The 23,556-nt window shown below is 35.9% G+C and overlaps 1 protein-coding gene across 13 annotated transcripts in view; it reads left to right on the top strand.

Annotated features, from left to right (window-relative positions):
- The window catches only part of LOC129243427 (potassium/sodium hyperpolarization-activated cyclic nucleotide-gated channel 2), a 102,519-nt gene that overhangs the window by 34,506 nt on the left and 44,457 nt on the right, over positions 1-23,556 (top strand). Inside the window, exon 1 of one of the 13 annotated variants that reach the window (XM_054880424.1) lies at positions 29-207. The exons of 11 other annotated variants lie outside the window; for them this stretch is intronic. The gene's annotated coding sequence lies outside the window, so the exon portion shown is untranslated. Of the gene's footprint in view, positions 1-28; positions 208-23,556 lie in introns of those variants that run through there. One more of the 13 variants, XM_054880427.1, reaches the window with a different exon arrangement.

Below are 23,556 nucleotides of genomic sequence, written 5' to 3' on the forward strand. Positions count from 1 at the left end.
AGTAATTTACCGCTAATTTATAATATTGAAATTGAAAACGTGTTCGGTTGATCTCAAAAAGTAATAAGTACGTGTAGAATTTTTTAGCTAACCAAATATTCGTATCATAGAATTGAATCTGAATTGCTGGACAATTAATATCAATGTACGTATGTATGTACATTCTTACACCATGTATGTATGTATGTTCGTGCGTGCGAATACGTAGTAAGTATAATATTTGGTTGCGCGTTCGCGGTACTGGAAGTTCCAATTTGAATACAATAAAAGTAAATATAATATGTCCAATCGGATTTGTTGTGAGTATGTGCGGTGTGTGTGTGTGTATAGTGCGTCCAAAATACATAATTCATTTCATCACGCTTAAGTTGACCGGGTGCATTCAAACAGAAATAATGTTTAAGTGAGGCACATAAGCACTTTTTTAGGAGAATAGAAATATGTATTTACATACATATCGACATAAATTTGTAAGTCACATACTGTCTCATGTATGTGAATGTACATATGTATGTAAGAATGTTCCTACCTATTGAATTGTGGGATGAAACGGTTTGTGATTTTGATAAAATTTGAATTGGGACACCGCTAAACAGAATTGGCGAACCGGTGCTTACTAGTACTTAATTAAGCGTAATATGGAAGAGGTGCCCTTAAAAATCTTTATCTCCGGTCGGTATGTTCAAAACGAATGCTAATGTTAATATAATATATGCAAGTACATATGTGAAGATAGTTCGCAAGGTGTCTTAAGTGAAATAAAATGAGAGAGCCTAAATACCTAAATGGTTAAAGGACTTGAAACCACAACCAACTAAATTTAAACTGCGTGAAAATTCCTAATATTACTTCTGCGGTACCTTGTGAACCCCCTTAAAATGTATTTTTCGTCGATTAAAGTTTACGAAGTAAAACAATACAACACTTACGACACCGTTGTGAATACCCCAATTGTTGTTGATAAGCAGGGTATATACTTGTACATACATACATACGGATGTAACAATATGTAGATATGTGCATACACATATTTATGTGCAAAAATTAGTGAATATATTAAATTATAAAGAGTAAATATGTATGTGTATTTGTATTTAGTTTTTTTTTATAAAAATTATATTTGATGAAATTTGAAAAATTGTACGATTGTGAAACGATTAAGTAAGTGTACATTGACATTATTTTATTAATACATACAAACACTGCAGATGTACGCACAATATACGCAGATTGTTAAACGGAGGTAACTTCAGCGCGAAAACCTTGCCTACCAACGTGCCACGCACTTATGGTACTTACTTACATACATATGCACATATGTATATATGTATGCTCATATGAGAGGTTTTCTCAAATTAAATCTACATTTTTTTAACAATAATTGTCCGCACTTAAATAATTTTCGGCTCAATTTTCTTATCAAATAGTTATTCGAGTTGTACAAACATCTCACATTCATATTTTAAATAGGAAATGTTTTGTTTTGCTGCCGCTTATTGGTATTCTTTACTTATATTAATTTATAAACTTTGCAAAGAAAAGCGGAATCCTCAAAAATTTTATTATTAAAATTTGTGTGCTTAAATAAAATCAGCATCTGCTTTATTTTATTTAAAAACCCGCGCACCAGTGCGGTTGGTGTATTTTATATTTTATGCACAATAAATAGTGCAAGCACGTCTAGTGGCTGTTAATGGCACATACATATGTACATATGTACATATAAAGAAGCGCGCTCGATATACTTCGACTTATTTACAGTCCGGTCCACGCACTTAGACATTATAAACAAATTCATCGTGATAGCTGTGCAAAGCTGACAATGATGTTACCTCTTGTTTTCATTTTTTTAAGACTAAGGTTTCTGAGCTGTGTTTGAAGCACATTCCTGTTTATCATAAGAAAGTATATAAGACACCTTGGCATACCAAACGGCTTAGGCATCTAAAGAATCTAAAAAACAAATTTTCTAAGCTGTATAAAAGGTCTGGAGACCCAATGCACTTCTCAAAATTTCAATGCCATTTAAAAGAGTTTAACTGTTTGAACAAGTTCTTATATAGAAATTACATCTTGAATTTCGAAAACGATATTATTTCGGATTCGAAGGCCTTTTGGCAATTCATCAAATCAAAAAAGTCTTGCTCAATGGTGCCAAACAATGTTTTTTATAATGGTAAATATGCAAATTCTGCCATAGAATCTGCCAATTTATTTGCTGACTTTTTCTGCTCTAATTTTGAACCCGACTTAGACTCCGATTCTAGTTTACCCTCTAATAGTTTTTCACCTCTCAATTTTGGGACTTTGTGCCTATCAGTTACTGATGTCGTCAAGGGTATTATGAAGCTCAAGTCTACAACGAAAACTGACTCGGATGGCCTTTCGGGTATTTTGCTGAAGAATTGCTTGTGTCTCGCTGAGCCTCTTACAATTATATTCCATAAATCGTTGTCCTCTGGTATCTTTGTTGACGACTGGAAATTTACTTCCGTTACGCCAGTATTTAAGAGTGGAAATAAAAACGATGTTAGCAACTACAGACCGATTTCGAAGCTTTCGTCTGTCTCAAAACTTTTTGAGATAACAGTGAATGAAAAGTTATATTTTGCTGTCAAAGGCCTAATATCTACCAACCAGCATGGTTTCGTTGCAAGTCGCTCCACTGTCACTAACTTGTCTATTTTCAATGATTACTGCATTTCAGCCTTCCAGAACAGATCTCAAGTTGATGCAATTTATATAGACTTCTCTAAAGCGTTTGACAAAGTATCGCACCGAATACTCTTGTCGAAGCTTGCATCATTGGGTATACACTCCACGTTTTTGTCGTGGATCAAATCATATTTGTCCAACAGGCACTGCGTTGTAGCCGTTGATAATACGACATCCCGTGCATTTATTGCATCCTCTGGTGTCCCACAGGAAAGTATTCTAGGACCCCTCCTCTTTATACTCTTTATTAACGATATTGGTTCTTGCTTTTCGTTTGCAGAACACTTGTTGTATGCTGATGATCTTAAAATATTTGCGGTGATTAACAGTGTTAGGGACTCTGAAAAGTTGCAAACCGACTTGCACAATGTCCGGGACTGGTGCTATTTAAACCATTTGTCACTAAATATTGGCAAATGCTTTCACGTAAAATATGCTAAATCGAACAATACTTTGCATACTTCGTATAATATTGCTGGCTTACCTTTGCAATCCGTTGAGGAAATTAAAGACTTAGGCGTTATTTTCGACTCTAAGCTGAATTTCACTAGCCATGTTAACCACGTCATAAGACGATCATATGCGATGCTAGCATTCGTTCGCCGAAATTGTTCTGCATTTACCAACCCACACACTCTCAAAACATTGTATTGTGCCTTTGTTAGATCAAGATTAGAGTATGCCGCTATTATTTGGAGGCCGTACCAAATAGGTCTGTCTAATCGGATTGAGAGAGTTCAGAAAGTCTTTCTTCGTTTTGCGCTCCGATCTTTAAACTTTTCTGAACCTGTACCATCGTACCGCTCTCGATGTTTATTAATTGAGTTAAAACCACTTGATAGCAGACGATCTATTCTATCGTGCTCATTTATTATTCGTAACATTTCTGGATCTATTGATTGTCCTTCCCTTTTAAGTAAAATTCAATTTAATATACCCAATATGAGGCTCCGACAGTATGAAACCTTTAAAATTGGCTTCTCGAGAACCAACTATGCGGTGAATGCTCCGATTCCTAGGGTATGTGCAGATTTAAATATGTTTTTCAATTCTTCTGGTGCTGATTTTACATGGCCGTATGGCATCTTAGTCAATCATCTTAAATCGTTCTTTTCTTAGTAACTATTAAACTATTGTACATTAGCTTAATATAGTCTGTAAGAATGTATCCATTCAAAGACAATAAATAAATAAATAAAAGCCAACCCGAAATGGGAGCGGAAGGGCGAAAAGCTTCGTTTCGGAGATCGCGTGGATTTCGTAATTTTAGGTACTTTTTCCCTGGAATATCTTGAAAATCCTGTTGATTTCTTGGCTTTTTTCAGTTTCCGACCAGCCAGAATTTGTCTTGGCGCGGGAAAAGTAGCATCAGAAGGCTCTTGGAATGTACTTTCTTCATGCTTGCTAGAAATTTCTGAAAGGCTATCCTCAAAGTTCTCTTCAGTATATATGGTATAAAAATGCACTTTTATCCATGTTTTACTTTATATGCGGGTTCAAAAATATATACCTACATACATAATTTTTTTAAAATCTCAGTATATAAAAAGCTGTACAGTAACGGGTTTTCAACAACTTTTTTCCTTTGCGCGAGATTGTTTCCAAATAACAATTACTGACGAATCAGCTGGTATAAATATAGTAGATACATATATCTAGGCAGCGCTGCAATAGAGCTGTCAAAAATAACATTTGTTTGTTTAGTACAAAAATATATTCATTTACTTACGACCTAATATGTATACTCAAAGCGAAAACAATTATTGAAATATGTGCTTACCCACTATTTACGCCGCAGGAGGCACTAGGCAAAAAATGTTTAGACGTGACAAAAGAGGAACTAACTGAAAAATGCAACCCTGTCTAATTTTGGCTGAAACAAAGGAACCTAATTTCGTTTAATTCGACTTTAAAATTAACGGTTATCGGCACACTCAAATGTATGCACACGGGAGTTTGATGAAGTTTAACGAAAAGCACAAATATCTGCACACCGTAGGTAATGTGTTAAAGCAACTGTATTTGATCTGACTGTACTTTGCTCGAAAATAAACATGCATCAAAATATTATTCCAATTAACGGTATTTCGCAGCAGTAGAACTTCAGCAGCTGTAATACCGCGCTTGATTTATTGGTTCGCTTGAATACAGGCTCCAAACTGAGTTTGCCTATATTATTTGTGAATTATGGAATGGATCGTTTTTTAAGCATTCATAGTGTTTGATTGAAAACTTCTTAATTCTAATGGAATCGGAAAGCAGAAAGGTTTAACAGAACGCGAAAAAGGAGAAAATCGATCATCTTGACTTCAGGTGGGCTTTCAAATCGCCAAATCCCCAGATTGATCGTTGTCCAAATGTTGTGGATCTTTACGTGCAACAAGGTGTGCTTTCTATGGTTAGAACTACAAAGGCAGAACTGCGATGGATTTGACACCGAAGGAAATCCGCAAAATTCTCAAATCAGACAGCAAAAATTAAAGAAACGGCAAATTCACCATATGAAAAGCTATTCTAAAATCCCTTCAACCACATCTGAAGCATAAAATATTACAAAAAAAAACCACCGTTCCCGCGACAGAACGTCCAGGATTTATATCCGGCCAAGGACTGCAACTTCAGCGGCATTTCCCGTATATGTATGGGGAATGTTTATGCTGCTACAACAACAACAACAAAACCCACCTTTTAATAAATTTAGTAAAGAACGCCGCCTCGATTTTGCAAGGAACCACACAGCTTGGTGTTCTGTTACCAATAACGATCCTGGTGAATGGAAAAATTAGTATTTAGCGACAAAAATAAGTTCAATATGGATGGGCCGGATGGATATATATATATATAATTGGTGTTTGGCCGAGCTCCTTCTCCTATTTGTGGTGTGCTTCTTGATGTTGTTCCACAAATGGAGGGACCTACAGTTTCAAGCCGACTCCGAACGGCAAATATTTTTTATGAGGAGCTTTTCCATGGCAAAAATACACTCGGAGGCTTGCCATTGCTTGCCGAGGGGCGACCGCTATTAGAAACAACTTTTTTCTTAATTTTTGATCTTTCACCGAGATTCGAGCCGACGTTCTCTCTCTGAATTCCGAATGGTAGTCACGCACCAACCCATTCGGCCACGGCGGCCGCCGGATGGATACAATTACTATTTTATGACTTAAGAAAGGAGGAAAGGTACTTGGTACTTAAGTCGGCATCACAGCCGCGAAAGCGGTGTTATGTTATGGGGAGCAATATCGTACTGTGGCGCGTTCGAATTGAAAATTGTAGACTACAAAGTGATGGAAATCAGCTAATAAAGCTCTGTTGAAATCATCCTTTCTCGGGATTCATGCAACATTTTGGACCTATTAATTGGATCTTTCAACGGGATAATGCACCTGTACACACTTCAAGTGTAGTCAAAACTTGGATTGCACCCCGAAATGTTGAAACTTTTGCATCGCCATCGCATTTTCCAGATCTGAACATTAATAAAAACCTATGGTAATGACTTGTTCGTAAGGTTTATAAGAATGGGCAGTAGAAAGAATTTTCAAAAGTGGCGATTTTTGAGCCACTTAAAACTTGCACATTATAAATACTAAAATTTAATGGCATCCGATTTAGTAATTCAACCGAGAAATCTATTTAAAAAGTGTGGAAGAATAAAAAACCCAACTCAAGAATATTTTAAGTGACAAGGAGCGAGGGCATTGAAAATAATAATTATCTTACTGCAAGAAAAAATGTCGTAAAATTTCAAATGAAACCAATTGAAAAAGAAAAAAATATTTGGTTTAATTTTTTTTTTTTTGTAACTAGGGCACTCGAAGAATTTAGACAGAATGCAGTCGATACCCTACTCAAAGGTTTTACTGTATACAATCTAAGATTAAGTCCCGAAAATGTACTTGAAAAATTTGAAGTTGTAGGAAACTGCCGAACTATTATATAATAATGTGTTATCAATATTTTGAAACCGAAAAATTAAAAATTATGTATCGAAAAATCGGTAATTTACACAGTACAATAATAATAAAATTATGCAAATATCTTCGAAAGATGCTGCCTAATAAATAGGATGTGTGCGTGTTGATATTTTTGAATAGACTGACATACTTGGTTCTGGTTTGTTGGAACAGAACAAATTGCACGTACTTGTAAATAACAAGTCCGACTCCATTCTCTTTCCTATACGAGTGGGTATACATACAAAGCAAAGCACTTTATTTAATTAATTGATAAAATTGGATAATTTACGGCAAACGTAGAGAAGACAGACTATAAAAAAGTACAAAGTTATAAAAAAGATTGTTAACAAAAGCTGGAAGCAGCTTTGCTAAATAGTTGAAAAAATGTGAATTATCTTAATTATAATTAATTATATATTTAAGATTTTTTTACACCTTATTTTTCCGCTAGTAATGGGACGCAGATTACCAGTAAGTAGTAAATGGTAAATAATCTTCTTTTGTGCGTAGATTCTGACAAAATAATAACATTCACTTATGTGCCTCGACCCTCCTCATAAGTTTGCTTTGCGAATGAGTTTCAGGCAGCTCTGATTGGTCACGAACCACATTGTTAATGATTTTGCCTGTGAATTAAAGTCTTCGAGTATTCGACATATCAACAGATCTTCCTTGCAAGCATCTGATAGAGCGATGAAATCTGCTTCGATTGGAAATAAAAATATATGCAACGAAATTGCTTTCAGTGTTGCTTCCTCCTAGCAACAGAAATACGTTTTTAGTTGAAATAAACCAGATATCTACTGCATCAGATTGGATACACTTGCGATATATTAGGCAAACACCTTTTGATTAGAAAATTCAATTTTTTCCTTCCGTTTGAACAGTCTTTCATTCAGATGTATACAAACAAGCGTCGTATTTACTTTGGGCAGAACATACCCCTGGTGTGCTGCTTGGTTCCAAATTCAAGGGGCAAATGTATACTCACTCGTTTGGTATCGTTGGCTACGTTATACGAGGGGTGCCTTTTATATTTCGGGATTAGAGAACAAAAACAAATCGAAAATCACTTTATTGTTTTTCAAAATATTCTCCATAAAGATCTATACACTTTTGCATGCGTTTGAACCAATTGTCGAAGCACTTTTGCCACTCTGAATGAGGTACCTCCAAAACATGCATTCTGAATGCCGCAACCGCTTCTTCAGGTGTCGAAAAACGTTGTCCTCTCAGTTTGTTTTTTACGTACGGGAAAAAAAAGAAGTCATTCGGTGCCAAGTCAGGACTATACGGCGGATGACCCATTAATTCGATGTTTTAGGTGCTCAAAAATGCAGTTGTTTGAGCCGATGTGTGAGAGCTCGCATTGTACTGGTGAAGAGTGATCCGTCTTTGGCGATTGGTTTTCCTAATTTCTTGGAAGACAACTGGCAAACAAATGGTTGTGTACTACTCAGAATTTACTGTTCTACGTTGTTCTAGTGGAACGGTTGCGACATGTCCAGTTTTTCCGAAAAAAAGGGGAGCATTTGCTTGGAAGTGCTTCGTGCGCGAACAACTTTTGTTGGATTTGGCTCATCTTGAAACACCTATACAGTCGACTGCTGTTTACTTTCGGGCTCATACGCGTAAATCCATGATTCATCACCTGTCACGATGTCATAGACGTGTTTCGAAGCCCCGCGATCGTATTTTTTGACCAATCGACCCGAGCCTTTTTTTGAGCGATTGACAAATTGTGTGGGATCCAACGCGAACAAATTTTTTTGACAGTCAAATGTTTACGTAATATTGAATGTATGCTGGGCCAATGCCTAAGATTGTCTCAATCTCACGATAGGTCACATGACGATCTTGCAATATCAGTTCGCGCACAGCATCAATGGTTTTCGGAACAACAACTGATTTTGGACGACCTTCACGAAATTCGTCTTGGAGTGAACTACGACCACGATTGAATTCATCGATAAACACTGGTCCTTGATCTAGCTTCATGGCCAAAAAATGAATTAAGTTCATCCATGCAATGTTGCTGAGTTAATCCACGTCGAAAGTTGTAAAAAATAATCGCACGAAAATGTTCACGATTTAATTCCATTTTTTGACCGAGATGAATCTTTTAAGTTACTGTAAACAACACAAATAGCGCTGGTATTTCAAAACGTTCTGAGTACGTAAAAGCCAAAAAATGTCAAACTTTGCGATACAGCTGTCAGTTGCCAGATTGCAACACCAGGGTTGCCAAATCCCGAAATATAAAAGGCACCCCTCGTAGTTACCCGCTGAGAAATGCTGTTATATCGTCGGCACGTTGATCTTATTTATTTATTTAATTTTAGTGCTAATATAAACAATATTTTAATAGAATAACAAATAAAACGAGCTAAAACTAAAATACTACTTGACTAAAAAAAATGCGATTCAATTAGCGAATTGAATGATGCAAGAAAGAAAATAATCGATTTTTAATTATTGTAAAATCTAACGATATGGCATTCGAGATCTTATTAAATTCGCGCAGAGTCCGAGCAATGGGCGCATTGGACTCGAAATTCGTTTTGATAAAAAGGGTAAGAACTTCGTAAAGCTCTCGTCGGAGTAAGAAAGTTAATACGGTGCAAAAGAAACGCACAATCAATGTCCCCTTGCATTAAATTAAACACAAAAGAAAGCGAAAGAATCGACCTTCTGCACTACGTTCACATGACAGGTGGTTCTGCGTAACCGGAACTACCCGGATTTACATCTGGGCAAAGACTGTCACTTCAGCAGCATTCCTCGTATATGCACGGGGAATGTTTATGCTGCTACAACAACAACAACATCATCGAAGTGGCTTAGGGCGACCAGATCTCCCTTTTGCTATGGCCAGCACGTAGCTCCGATTTGAGTCCCGTGGAAAACCTATTGGGCATTATGGTTCGCAGGATTTACGATCAAAAGCTCCAAGTTACACTTTTCGTACGGTTATGGGGCCCAAATTGAAAATTAAGAAAGTTTGTGCTGAAATTGTTACAAAAATATTTGAAAACTTAGTAAATGCGAGGTCAAAAACCATATTTTAACTATTTTCAAAACAAAATTGTAGACCCAATAAATTATTAATATTCTACATTTGTTACCTTTCCTTAGTGCGCTTTAACGAATATTTCTTCTATTATACGAGTAAATGCTTTTAAACTTGGCTTGAATCAAGGGTGTATGTAATTTTTTTTGTTTTTTTGTTTGTTTTTGAGTTTATGTTATTTACTAATACTTTGAACTTTGAAATATATTAACTCAAATGCACTTTTACGTTAGTATTTTTGTGTTTGTATTTTTGAATTTTATTTTATTAAATAAGAAGGGGAATGTCGTACAATAGAAGGCTTTAAGCAAGTAGAAAAATATTTTCAATAAATTTTTGTGTAGCAATTTAAGTAATTTAAATGGTACTACGTGCAAATTTGCTGTTTTCAATGTGCGGCTAACGAATGTTTATTTACAATTATGAAGATTATTACTGCAAAAGTGAATGTTGAAAACAAATAGAATTAGTAATACTAGAGAAATATATAATATAATGAGCAAGAAATATGTATATATACATATGTATGTTATTTTTATTGACTTTAATATTTCACAAATCTGATTTAGGTATTAAACTTTTTCAATTTTTAATTTTTTTCTTAATTTTTTGGTGTTATGATTTCTATTCATTTTATTTTTTCCTACTTTTTTTATTCCATTTAAAATTTTTTGTTTAACTTTCACTTGTTATTTTTTTTTGTTTCTTTATATATTTTTTAATTTTTTATTTATTTTTTTTATATTTATTTATTTTAAAATTTTTTGTTAATTTTTTATCCATTTTTTACATGTTATTTTTTTATATAATATATTTAATTTTTTTTGTATAATGCATATATTTTAAGTTTAAGTTTATTTGCTTTTATTTTTTACAATAAATTTACGATATCTCAAAAATATTGTGTCAAAACTGCAAGTTGATCGGGGCAAAGTTGTCGATGCGGTCGTTGCTCCAGGTCTGATTGCTATACTTGAAAAACTTTTTTTCTTCATTATTTCTCGCTCAATTTTCATTATTTTGCAATGAATATATTTGCCTAAATGTTTTGCTCAAATGCTGCATTTTTATATGGAAATAGAGTGACTACCTATAACGTGAAAAAAAAATCTTAAAAAAGATGAACTTTTTGTTCCAAAGGCTTATTTTTATATTTTTTTCCTCCTCTTTTCGATGTACATACATCTTGATGTTGCTCCACAATTGGAGGAGCCTAAAGTTTTAAGGCGCCTCCGAACGGCAATGGGTTTTATGTGAAGGTTTTTCATGACAGAAATACCGTCTCTTTTAGTGCCCATTTAACTGTGGTGAATTTTTGAAACTGAGTTCAAGCCTGCAAAATAGGGCACAGTTAAATACGAAAGCAGAGTTTAACTTGCGCTGAGAAAGTGGTCCTGGGAGGTTTGCTATTGCTTGCTAAGTAACGACCGTCATTTAAAATGCTTTTTCCATCATTTGATATTTCGTGCCCGCACATTTTTTGTCAAAAAAAAGCAATATGCGTAATGCATATAAACTACGTTGATGGCATCTGCCTTCAAATAGCAACGCTGCAGACATGAAAAGAAAAATTGAATTGGTGGTTAACTTTGCAACGAAAGTAAGAATGCGGATAAACAAACGTTGGCAAAATTAAAATTCTTCGAATTAACACCGAATGTAACGAGCACTTTTTCATCTACGCTAAGTCGATGGAAAATGTATATCGTTTTTTTACTTGGGCTCCATCCTTGACAAATGTGGAGGCTCCTCGGCAGAGGTTGTTAATCGGCTTGAAAAAGCTAGACAAGCTTTCGGCGCCCCTGACCCAGTGTGGAACTCACGCGTCATTTCTCACCGTTAGGGTTAAAAATATTCGGTTAGGTTTCGACCGTTCATATCATACATATCTGAAGCAACAAGAGTGTAAAAATACAATATAAAGAAATGCTATCTTTGTAATTTTAAGTTACTTTTAAAACTTTCCAATTAATTTTGAAGCCACTGCACTCCTATGAGCTTAACCCAACATAGTAGGAACATATATATACATATACATACATATAAACGGAAATGAAAAACGAAAATTATTTAATAGAAAGAAAATGCATACATATGTACATACAAATGTACCTATAGAGCTTTTCAACAATAAAAAATAAACTTTAAACTGAGTTTAGTGCTTTTTCGGAAAGTGTGGTACACGTCAAGGTTGGTATAAGAGCGCTGCATTATTTCACTTCTAACACTGCAGCACTACCCCACTTTCCCTAACATATTGCTAAAGAATATGATCAAACACATGGCGCTCTATAAATTTGGCAAAATAATTTTTGATTTGTGAAATAAATTTGAATGGTTCCTAAACTTTGCCAAATTTGAAACGCTGACTTGTCAATCTTAAAGAAAAAAGTTCCCGCATTCACACAATCAAATATAAAGATTAGTCGTGTTCGAACACACACAAATTTGTAATAGTTATTTTTAATTTTTGCAAGTAGGCGTTGGTTAACGCCATAAAATTATCCATCATTCAAAAATAGAGAGAGCAAAGTAACACTTCGATGCAACAGAGACGCTCTTTTCGTGCTGGAGAAATTTTAGCCTGCAAAAGTTATTCATCACTAGGCCATATATGTATGTACATACGTATATATCTGCAAGCATAAAATGAAACTTTTTGTAAACAATCAATTTAATTTTTTGTGTAACAAGCTTTTTTGTGCACTTTTGACTTTTGCGTCGGTTTGAAACTTGCAGTTTATAGTCTGATACCATAGAATTTAAAATTTAACAATAGAAAACGAGAATTTATATAGTAAATATATATTTTTTTATATACTGTTGTTATTATTTATTTAATCTATTAATTAATCTTAACACTAACAATAAGGTTTCGACTCTTAACCTAATTATGGTAGCTACAGCTTCTTGAAGAAGGTTAATGTTGTTTTGGAGGCCTCAAATATGCGTGAGAGGGTTGGAAGGTCCATTCTTCTGAGACGTGACGAATTGATGGTATGCAATAGCGACCGAGCCAATGGATTTGGGTGGTGTCTCATCCTTTGGTAGTAGTTTTGTTGGATTACTGCTATTCCTGCTGCCACTAATGGGACATTTAGGTCTCGATGGATATTTTCATTGGTACGCTCCAGTAACCATTCTTAATATTTTAGATTGCCTTCGTTGTATAATTGCAATATTGCTGGCACTTGCACAGTTGTGACGCATACGTCTAGATTGGCATGATGATTATATTGGACAGAAGGACTCTGAGTAAGCCCGGAACGGGAATTGATTAGCCAATGAAGATCTTTCGTTTTTAGCTTCATCTGTCCACTTTTGGCCTCAATGTGACTTTTCCATGCCAGGCGCCTGTCCATAGGAACACCAAGGTATACAACTTCTTTAGAATGAGGCATGAGTGTAGAGTTTAGATGTAACTAAACTTCACGTCAGTCGGTTCTATGCTACCGAAACGACCCGGATTTACTATATATCCGGCCAAAGACTGTCACTCCAGCAGCAGCCCCCGTATGTAAGAATGAGGAATGTTTATACTGCTACAACAACAACAACAACAACAACAACAGTTTAGATGTACACTCGAGCTGTCGCTTCTATTTAGCGTAAAAGTCACATGCTTACACTTTTGCTCATTCACTTTGATGCGCCAGTCTGCCAAACACTTTTCTATGTGTTTCAGATGACTGTTGAGTTCACCCGACGCTCTTATTGGACACTCGGAGCGGCAAAGGATTGCAGTGTCGTCAGCAAACGTGGAAGTAAATATTTGCGGGTTTGTTGGTCAGCCGTGTATTTACATAAAAAAGCGGGCCCAGTACACTGCCTTGTGGTACAACGGCTTTAATAACGGCTGCATAAGTTAGTTAGTATTTATATATCTTACCATAATAACTTGATTTGTAAGATAAGATTCTAATATTATATTTTGTGTGAGCTTTATGGCAGTCGGCGTTGGATTTTGTAGACAAGTCCCTCGTGCCATATTCTGTCGAACGCTTGAGCAAGAAATATGGCTGAGCAATATTCCCATCGATTGACTTGCTCAATTGTGCCGTGTTTCTCAGGAAACCCGAACTGATGAGCTAGAACAATTTTTTTTGCTGCAGATGCGGCATAAGTTTTCGTTTTAGCAACTTTTCCAATAGTTTGGAGAGAAATGAAAGTATATTTATTGAGTTTTTTTTTCCAACAACACGAAAATTGTTAAACCAACTCATATATGTATCTTCTTTTAGCAGTTTTGGCAAGTGATGGATATTATTCCGTTCGTATACTTTTTGGCTTTTTCTTCTCTTTGGGAGAGAATTACCGCTTCTCCTCTATATGTATTTGGATTTGGATCACACAATTATTGGAACTGTATCATTTTTGCTGCGTTGTGAATTTTCAGTATGTTTATTTTTTTATTTGCATTACACTGAAATACTTTTCCGCATTTTATGTTGAGAAATTAAATAAAACAAATCTATAAAATATGGTCAAATTTGTCTCCTATTTGTGGGGTTTGCGTCTTACTGTTGTCCCTTTTTAACGGAGAGACCTACAGTTTTTATACCTTTTCCGAGCGGCAGATGGTTTTATGACGAGCTCTTGTTAACAAAAGCCTCTACGTAATGAAGTGTAGTGCATTGACTTATCCTGTGAAGGGTAAGTCAATTTGCCTTAGCGATGAAACTGCATTCAAAAAACTCTAAACGTTTTTCAATTTGAAAAATCGATTGATATTCTATAAATATAAAGAAACTATACAATAGATATATGTACATATATAACGAACGATTTGTCCAACCTCTTCGACTTCATTATATTGAAGACCCAATATATAAAACATACAAAAGGTCTTCAAAACGTGGTCAGAATGAAGCAGGCAACTTTATGGTCTTATAATTTTGTTTATGTGTTGACACCTGTCACAATGGGTCCGTTGCGTCAATGCAATAGACTGAAGTCGTTCCTACGACCTTCGGTTCTACGTTTCCCATAAATGTATGATGGATGCTCATGCTGATACAATAAGAACAACTAACCTCATGTGTAAAACGCAACGTGCCACAAAAAAAAGAAACAAAGGCCCTTATTATGAGCAACATTCGATCTTCGACAGTAGTCGAAAGTGCTGATCGAACGAATTTTCACTTGGTATTATGGTGCTCATTCGTTGAAGAATAGGACTATTGTGAATTTCGATCGCTCGACGCATTTACAATAGATAATTTTTCTCAGCTGATACAGCAAATCAAAATAAAAGAAAAACCGATTGTGTTGAAATTCTTTGCTAACAACATTTTTAAAAGTTGAAAAAAAGTATTTTTTGTAAAAATGAGTACAACGGAGTTGTGGTTCGACGATTCATCGGACGTTGAAAGTTTAGTGAACTAGCTAGAAGTAGAAAACAGTTGAGGGGCGCATCCAACTCCCTAGAAATGGCTTCCACTGAGTAAGTTTAGAATTTTCAAAATGTGTTGACGTACTTAATATTACAAAAATTTCCTTACAAATTTTTATAGAACTAATTATCTAAAGAGGCGTTTATGAACCTACTGTCCAGTACAAAAAACCAGTTGCAGCAGTGCACCCGAGCCAAATCCGTTCCAAATATGTTAAAGCTAGCCACAGTTCTGCGATTTTGTGCTCACAGATCGTACCAATTGAGTATTGGTAATGAAGGTATGCTAGGACTTGCTCAACCCACTGTGTACGGTGATGCCGAAGATATTGAAGTGGAGTCAAATAACGGAGAAGTAGAAAACATAAGAAATGAAATTTTGAGAATATTATAGAAAAATCTAAAAAGTATTAAATAGAAACCTTTACGCCACAGTTTCTGTTTTATTTTTGTTATAAATTTTCTTTATTCAATTATTCGACATTCGAAAAAAATATTTATTTCAGTTCCTCTACGTATTTCAGCCCATACCTGCCAAGGGAAAATAAAAATGTATTTCTATAAACATCACAAAAACAAAACCATTATTAACCTTAATCCATTTTGTTGCCGTTCTCACTGGTGCTCCCAAGCAATTCAGCTCTGTTGTAAATTCCTCCCATTTTTTTGCTGCTTGAACTTTGGTGCAAATCCCTTTTGCGAATTGTGGATTCGCCTTTCTAATTATTGTTTGGTACTGACGACTTTCCACCTGCATAAAATTAACAAAATTAGTATATATTTATTATTTGGTTACTATAAAACCATAAATAATCGCAAACAACTTACACTTTAACAAGTTTTCCCACAATACACTACACGATCGAAAGCAAAATTGCATTCGACTCTAAATTCGGTAAACAACGAAAATTTCGATAGGGTTGCACCGCTCATAATACCAAATTGACATTCGATTTTCGATCTTCGACAACCAACGAATATCGAAGATCGAATGTAACTCATAATAGAGGCCAAATATTCTTGTCGAGAAAATAGAGATTTATTGGTTGAGAAATATATTCTAAACTTAAAAAGCGTTAGTAAAAATGGAAGGCGTTGAAATAACAATAATAATAATTTATATGATTTTTGATGCGGTTTTAATAGAATTAACGGTGATAGAACAGTCTTGAACAACTATACAGGGCTAGTTTACCGGGACAGCAGCCCTTGATCGGGAAAAACTCGAGTCATTCCGGTAACGTAGAACCGGCTGCCATGGGAATAAGACCACAACTGCGAGATTGGAAGGCGCATGGGTTTTTCAGGAGCATTTTGGATTTCGACTTGCTTCCGCATTTGGTTAAGCCTATCCTGTTACTATACTCTTTCGACCACAGTCGAAAATAAACCGCTGTCACATACCCTGTTACGTTAGAAAGGCACTGATTCCTTCAAAATCGTTGAGAACCGGTTAAATGTCTGACGTTGGCCACATTTTCTGTTTTCTCTCCACCGTGGTTTCAACTATACGGCATATATAGTTTGTGTTTGACAGGTACAAAAATAAAAAATTAAATGGATCAAAGAATTTGCATCAAGCTTTGTGTAAAAAAAGGAATTAAATGCTCAACTTGAAATGCTGGCATGGCTTTCGGTGTATCTACTCTACAAGCCCTTCCAAAATGGACGAGAAGATGCCTAGCACGAATCTCGCTCCGGACCCCCGAACATTTCAACAAAAGATGAAAACATTGAAGCAATGAAGAAAATTGTTTTGGAAAATTATCGAATCACTATTAGAGAGGTTGATGAGGATGTTGGCATATCAATTGGTTCGCACCAGTTGGTGTTGTTGTTGATGTAACGGTAACTTAGCACTGACTATCGTGGGGACGCTCTAGTTGTTCGTTGTTGTTGTTGTTGTTGTGGTTAGTATTGCTATTGGCGTTGTTGCTGTAGTTGCTATTGTGGTAGTTAATATTGTTGTAGTTGTTGTTGTTGTAGCATAAATATTCGCCATATGTGTACGGAGAATGCTGCTGGAGTGAAAGACCTTGGCCGACTGCCGTGGGAACGCACCAGTTGCTCGTCTTATCGAGAAAAATAAAAGGTTTCCTTACTTTTTGCAAGCACCTTGCATAAGAGAAGTCGAAATGGATGTACCTAATTACTTTCTAGATGTTAGCAACCTGGTGGCAAAAAATATCTACATACATACATATGTATATTCACAATGAAGGATATCCAGTTGATGTTGTTATTTTGCTTAAAATATTTTATTTGGAATGTAACAAAAAACGAGAATATTTCATAACAATCTAAATTGTGCAACAACAGAATTTAAAAGGAATCATTTTGAACTGAGATCGCAGTCTCATGGTTATGCCGCAGTGGAGAAAATGCATACAATCTCAAGCAATTGCATTAAGCAATTCATTTCTTTCTTATACTTTGGTCACAAAACGTACACAATAAAATATTTCTTCAAAGCATTTACAAAAATAAAAAATTACGGTATATTTTATAAATTATCTGATCAAAAGCGTTGTCGTAAGAGCTGAATTGTTAAATTGGCGTAATTAAGAAGACTTATTGGTTTTAGTTAATTTTTTAATATCAACTACGCTAGATATTAACCAAACAATTTGTGTAGGTAGGTATGTACATACATATGTGTATAAGATGCTACTTACATACTCGCATACATATGCCGACACTTGTACTTATTGTTCTTCGTAAGCAACTGCATTGCTGTGTGATCAGCCAAGTAAAGGATGAGCGAGTGAAGTAAATATTCCATTATTTTACGAACCGAGAATGTATGTGCATATGTATTTATTTGAGCAAATATGTACATATGTATGTGCGTATTTATAAAATGTAGAATAAATTTCCTTTTTATGAAAGCGCGGTGTACCTACCAGCCATAAACAAATCTAAAATACTTATAAAGAAAAAAATTACAAAGGGAAAGATGAGATCACACACACTTGCAGACACTTCGTATGTATATACACTGCACATATTTACATACCTACTAATGCAAATATTTTACGGAAAACACATATTCAGCTTTGGAGATCTTATTAATTTATTCAATAAATTGTTCATCCAGCATACATTTAAGCATACCGACATACTTTTGTTGTAAATATGTGCACAGTTAAATACATACATATATGTATGTACTATGCACTTATATACATTTTATATGATGTGAAGAAGAAAGTATGGTGTATATGTATGTTTGTCGTAGGTACAAACAGAAATGTACACTCGATGGGATGGGAATGATTTTTGAACTAGGAAATTTCATCATTTTCATACACCCAAATATGGATGCAAGCCAAGAAAAGTTCACGCAGAGGGAATATTTTCACAGATGGGCCTGCGTTGTTCACAGCTGCAGCGAGTTCTTTGCAAAGAGAATTTGCAAGAGACTTCTCGCGTCTTGTGAATCCTTTGCCAAAGTATTTATTATTTTCCATAAACCGAATAAGCAGTGCCGCTTACTCTTTGCTCTTCTGTGTGCCTCTAGAAATGGGTTGGCAATGAAACCGAAATGTGACTAGAAATCACAGCTGGTAGATAACTAAGGTAGCACTGATTACATTAAGAATAGAACCGCTTCTCAGTCGAAAAAACATTTCATTCATAGCAAAAATTTAACTAAAGGGAGATTTTAAAAACTGCAGAATTGATTAATTAAATTTTGCTCACAACGCTGAATTCACCACATTTTAGAGTTAAGGGCGTATGCTTTATTGTGCATTACCCGACATCAAAATATTCCATGCAGTGATGAGATTAAGTCGAAAATTGCCACATTTTCATATATGTAGTCGAAAAAGTGGTTGTTGTTGGTGTTGTTGTAGCAGCATAAGCATTCCACATACATACATGCACGGGAAATGCTGCTGGAGTGACAGTCTTTGGTCGGATATAAATCCAAGTCGTTCCGGTAACGTAGAACCGACTGTCGTGGCAACGATCGAAAAGTTTAATACGAGGTGGGTTCAAAAAATAAGGTGAATTTTCAAATTTCACGGGCTATCGAAAAAAATGGATCAAAGAAGTTGTACAAAATTTTGTGTGAAAAACACTTGAAATGTTGACAGTGGCGTACGGTGAGAATACTCTGACTCCAAAAAATTTTTACAGTGGTACAAGCTTTTCACAAAAATTCCAGAAGATGTGAATGACGACGCTCGTCCTGCATGCCCCAGCATATAAACAACTGATAAAAATGTTGAGAAAGTGAAGAAAATTGTTATGGAGAATCGTCGAATCACAATTAGAGAAGTTGCTGAGAATGTCGAAAAATTTGTGCATGAAGCGTGTGACAGCTAAGTTCGTTCGAAAATTGTTGAATTTTGACCAAAAACAACGTCGCATGAGCATCACTCAGGCATTGTTGAATGACGTCAACGATGATCCAGATTTGTTTACAAGGGTCATAACTGGTGACGAATAATGGGTATATGGGTATGGCATCGAAACCAAATTCAAATCGTCCCAATGGAAGAGTCCAAGAGAGCCAAGAGTCGATAGCCGAAAATCGCCGAACACGCAAAACACTTATGTATCTTATTTATGCCTCTCACAAACAAATTAAAAATCTAAATTGCTAAAACCGTGAACATATCTTCGAGACGAGTGTACAAACGTAAACAAATAATAATCGAAAGTCGAATGTACGTAGCACCCGACATTTTAAAGATCACCTTATTTTTTGAACACACCTCGTATACACATAAATACGTTATATAATCGGCACCTACATGCTGTTGTTGTTGTAGCAGTTTACTAAACCTTGCCACCAACATCTTTTTGTTTAGTGTTTAGACGCGCTTCTCTTCCAAGTTATGGTGTGGAGTTTCATGTTATCCAACAAATCTACAATTTTATCTCCCCTCTGCGCCTCTAGATGGTGTTAAGCCGGGAAATCTGCACTAAAAGCATTTAAAATGTGGTCATTCTGCCTTTTTTCAAGTAGCCATTGCAATAGAAAAAATCTAAAAGGTACTTCTTTTGTATGACTTAAGATTATCCACGCGTACAGGGCGGTTCAAATGCCAGTATCTTTTCAAAAATTTATTAATTGGCTGACCTTTTTATTTTTTCAAATAGCGCTTTTTGGGTGTTTGACCGAGCTTCTTCTCCTATTTGCGGTATGCGTCTTGATATTTTCCTAAAAATGGAGGCGCCTACAGTTTTATGCCGACTCAGACACATGGTTTTTGTGGGCAGTTGGTTTTTTATAAGGAGCTTTACCATGCAGAAATACACTCGGTGGCTTGCCATTGCCTGCCGAGAGGCGACCGCTATTAGAAAAAACGACGGCCGCCTTATTAGAAATAGTAACTATTCCCATTATTTATTAAACCTGATTTCATTTATGCGGCTGCTACGGATGATTTCGGAGTAGTGCATCCGTTCTACTCAATTTTTCAAGACCCTAACTGTTGTTATCGCTACTTAAAGAATGGCACGGCCTATATTTACCTTATTACCCACTGGAATCGCAAAGGATCCAAGTTTATCATTCCAGTGTCAAATTGTCAATCAAAATCAATTGTCAAATGTCAATTTCAAATGTGTAATGCGCGAAATGCACATTTTGCAGAAAAACTATTTTCATAAATCGCTTACGCTTTACGCCTAGTTCGACTGAGCACATCGATCCATGACTAAGTTTCAAAAGGGATGTGGTAAACGTTGTCTGAAGAAAAATGTTTAAGAAAATTTCCCGATTCGCTTCTTTAAATCTTCCCAAAGGTTTTCAGGGAGGTTCAGATCGGATGACTAGCTTGGCCAATCCATAACTTTAACATTTGGGTAATTACCTTGCATAAAAAGCCACCGAAGTGGAGTAATCTGCTCAGCAAATGGTAGAATCACTCCTTGAAGAATGTTCTTTTAATAAAATGTTTCCATTTGATTGGTTATGTGGTGAATAAGTCTTAACCATGCCACAAGAAGCATTCCCAAATTATTATCTTGCCGCCACCGAATCTTTGCAACCAATAATAACGTGCACAATTTAATATAACGGGTATTTTAAATGCACAACGAGGCAATGATGCCATTTGTAAAAAAGCGAAATTTCAATAATAGCCTTACTTTTTTCCGAACGGCATAAGGAATCGATAGATAGATAAAGGCATCGTACCTAATTTAATGACCAAATGTGTATGTAAGCTAACGGCAAACTATTCTTCGCTATTTACGCATCATGTCGAATAAGTTTTCTTGTATGAGAAGATTTTTTATGCAAAAAATATATCCGGGGATTTGTCATTGGGTTAGGGATAGCAAACTAATATTAAGGAGCCTAAAAATTTGTGCGTTTTCTCTACACAAAATATAAGTTTAAGGTTAGTCTTCAAGGGTCTCATCGCCAGTCGAAAAGGTGTGAAACCACTGCTGTTCCTCGACTAACGGTACCCTCTCGAAATGCACCAACTTTTGTACCCAATTAGAAGTCGTTTAATAAATCCTAAAGCTCTAATAACTGGACACAGACTTACTCTGTTTTGTATTTTCTCAATGCCAAATGGGGTCTGGTTTCGGCCGATGTTCCTTTCAAGAAATGGTTTGAGCATCTACTCTTAACGGTGGATAGGCATAAATTAGATTTGTAGGCTGATTGGATGCTCCGGATAAATTACAGTAGAAAGAATAGAAAGGCAGGGCAGAAATAATACGGAAGGTAAGACTGAAAACATTTTATTTTGAGGTCACTCTTCCGCAAATCTTTTGGAGTCATTGATGAATTTTAAGAGAACCGGAAGAGGAAGAGTATGAACTTTATCCATGCTCAGTACATCGCAGCCCAACGCCTGCTAAATTGATTCTAAAAAACGCCGGATAGCTACAGAGAAAATGCTTTACAGAGTACAGTAGGTTCTGTTTTTATGCGGTAGATACGTTCCGCAAGAAACAGCATAAAAAAAAACAGCATAAAAAAGCTACTAGTTCTATAGTAAAACTATAGATACGTTTCAAAAGTGCTAAAACCGCATAAATCTGAAATAATGTAATAAAATCGCATAAAAAAGGGCACTAGTCCCATATTATAACTATAGATACGTTCCATAGACCGCATGAATCTGAAATAATTAAATAAAATCGCATAAATAAAATATTGTATTTTTGAAAATTATATCTTTATTTAAGAAACGTCAGAATCGAAAAATAAATTTAAGTCAGAAATAAAATTAGGCAATACCCACATGTTGCGCTTTCGTTTAGGATTTGGCGTAAAATCACTTTCGTCACTTGAGGAAATGTACACGTCTGATCTAGATAGTTATGCAGGCGGTTCCATACTTGTAGGGTTAGCATTTCTGATGTAATCTGTGATGAGTTTTTGCTTAGCTGGCTTAGAATCTTGTTTATATGTACAATTCCCGATAGGTCGACATGCATTTTGTAATTTAAAAAAAACCGCACTATTTCAAAAGTATAAAAAAAAGCCGCATAAAAACAGAACCTACTGTACTCATTTTCAAGGCAGGATTGGCATATTGGGTCGCCAATAGTTCCCATGGTAGCCATATGCTGACCACAGGCGTTGTACCCTGTGATTATACCCACCAGTGCTAAGTTTTAAAAGAACGGGCGCTAGTTTCCTGTTTGGTTCTTTCACAAAGCACTTGGCTACTCTGCAGGAGTCCAACTCAATCCAATGTCTTCTATGGGTACACCTTATGCAGTTGTCAATCCGTAGTTGAATCGATGCAGAACTGGCACCTAGAAAGGGTTCGAGGCCTAGTGGTATGCTTGCAGAGCCATCGTTAGCCAGTTTATCAGCCAACTCGCTCCCTGTCATGTCACAATGTTCAGGCACACAAATAAGAAAAACTTTGTTGTGTTTTGTAACACTCTTCAGTTTTGTCTTACATTCACCGACTAATTTCGAAGAGCAGAATGGGTATGCAAGAGCTTTTAGCGCAGCTTGACTGCCACTACAATTTCTAATACTACTACTCACGCTACTTTTTCTCAATTAGCCTGTATGCTGCATTTCCGTTAAGAATACCGTAGCCATCTGTCCTGTAGCGTAGGAGTACTTAGTGTCTTCGTTTAAATATCATCCAGATCCGCTACTATCACTGGTTTTGGATTCGTCGGTGTAGAAAGTGTGCTGAAATCCCATTAATAAGTTCTCTGGACTTAAACAGGGATCTCTATCCGGGATCAAAACATCATATAGTACTTCTTACCGAAGCTAACGTAAGGCACCCGATTGTCCGCTGGAATCGAAAACAGTGTGCACCGTTCCGACAACTGGTGGCATATTTGACAGTGCCCAGTGTTCTCTTCGTTTCTCCAGACTTCGTTTAGCTTAAGCCTGTACGCCGCCTTCATCACTTCCTGTCGAATTTGAAAGTTTAGAAGTTGCAAGTTCAGGATGGCATTAAGGACGTCGCCAG

Source organism: Anastrepha obliqua, chromosome 4 (genome assembly GCF_027943255.1).
Source record: "Anastrepha obliqua isolate idAnaObli1 chromosome 4, idAnaObli1_1.0, whole genome shotgun sequence".
NCBI classification, from domain to species: Eukaryota; Metazoa; Arthropoda; class Insecta; order Diptera; family Tephritidae; genus Anastrepha; species Anastrepha obliqua.